This window comes from Echinops telfairi, unplaced genomic scaffold (genome assembly GCF_000313985.2).
Source record: "Echinops telfairi isolate 266 unplaced genomic scaffold, ASM31398v2 ScPeMD7_7465;HRSCAF=8503, whole genome shotgun sequence".
NCBI lineage: Eukaryota > Metazoa > Chordata > Mammalia > Afrosoricida > Tenrecidae > Echinops > Echinops telfairi.
In genome coordinates, this window is record NW_022111365.1 from 7,242,442 (window position 1) to 7,244,524 (window position 2,083).

Consider the following 2,083-nt stretch of genomic DNA (forward strand, 5'->3'; position numbering starts at 1 on the left):
AAAAGCAAACAAACAAAAGGCCGGGAAAACAAAAACCCATAAAAACCAAAAAGTTTTTACCTGGGGTATAAGGCGATTGCACTGATAACATCAACAATTTTTTCAATGGCACAGCACTTGGGACACTGTCAGTATGAGGAGTCTACGTGAGCACATTTCCAACCCATGAGTTGTTGCCCTAGGCATTTTGATCTGTTTACCCTAAGCATGGGGATTGGTGCCAGGGGAAACTTCCTGGATCAGTTCTTTCAAGAACAGATGATCCCTGCCCAACAGATCAAAGCCTGTCATATCATTGCAAGGGATGCATAAACATATGATGATTCTGAGTTCCTTTCCATTGGACACCCACCGAGCTGGGGGGTTCCCCCAAGGTCTAATTATCACCACTTCCACAGCCCTGAGGCAGCTACTGTCTGGTTCTTCTTCCATCCACACACCCCAGTCCTCAGTCGAAGGTTGCAGGCAGCTTTGAGGCAGGGCTCTGTTCATTCAGCAGTGCTTCTATGTTAAGTCCTTCTGGTGGAGCCTCTGAAGACCCAATTATTTTTTGTTATGAATTTTGTTGTCATTGTTGAATCCATGTGTTTCCAGGAATGGAAGGCATTTTGAATGAAATGGGAAAAAATTTTTTTCGTTACAGGGAATTTAATGAAATTAGTGGGCACATATTACCAATAGGTCTCTGGAGCTGGAGTTGGCTCCCATCAGATGGCAGCACACACTAATGTGGGATAGCAGATGCCCATCAGAGCCCTGAGGCAGAAAATGTTGTATGTCCCATGAGTCACAAAAGGGTGCTGAGTCTGTGTAGGTGGTTAAAAACTGGACATAGATAGCAATGATGGTTACACAACATTATAGATATAATTAATGCATTGAATTGTACAAGATGGTTACAATTGCAAACTTTTTGTTGTATGTGTTTCATCACAATAAAGGTGTTTTTGAAAAATGGCTAATGAAGCACCCAACTTCAGGTCTGTATTCAAAACAAAGGGGCAGAAAAGAGCATGGTGATGTCAGTTAACTTTCTATCTGTAAAGCAAATGCTTTCCCAGAAGATTTGCCACCAGAAATCCGCTTGTATGTCACTGGCCATGCCTGGGTCTTGTGGCCAGCTGTCTGTAGGAAAGTGGTAAATTTGTAGATAGATTGTCATCCATTATCTAAACTCATGACTGTATCAACAACATTGCAGTTCCATTTGCAAGGAAAAGGGGGAAATACATAAGAATTGGCTTGGTAAGCAATAATGCCTACCACAATGGTTTCATTAAGATCTGTATCCCCACATATTATCACAAATTTGTCACATAATGTAGCATAGTTACATCACCCTATTCCCAGTGAAATAGACATGTTATCTCTTCTTCAACAACCAAGCTTTAAACACTATGACTTCTGATAAACATCTATTACATAAACTACATCTAGAGTACAGTTCTTTGACTCCGTCTGCTTGATGTATAGATATATTAGACACCTGTAGAAACTCTATTTAAACATATTAAGGCCTCAGGGTCAAAGGACAGTGTGGTTTTTACCTAAGGTGACTTCTCTCTTAACAATAGAATCATTTCCACTAAAAACTCAATCCTAAAATAGCTCATGTTCCAGCACTCCCCACCCTTACCCCCTCCAACACACAATCCCACAGGAGGCAAAGCAAAAATAACACAAGCATATCAGCCCAAATAACTTAGTACTTATCTCATTAAACTTCTAGTGCGCTACCTAAACTGCAGAATCACAAAAGTTTATAGTTCATAATGCTTTAATTTTCAGGCCTTTGGTCTGACAACAAAATAAAGAGTCAAATAAAACAAGTGTCACTATCAAAGTTTAGAGACAAGGTCTACCTGGTTAGAATTAGTAACATTTTTACATAGATTAAAGACCTTTGACCAAGTATCTTTTTTATATAGATTAAAGATGAATGACCAAATACCTCCATAAGGACCCAATGTCTTTTATGCTGAGTGGTGCTCTTGAGGGGGTGTTATTTGGAGATCACCTGCCCTCCAGATCCTATATTCATTATATATTAGGTGACAAGCCACTGGGACAATTCTGTCAATGC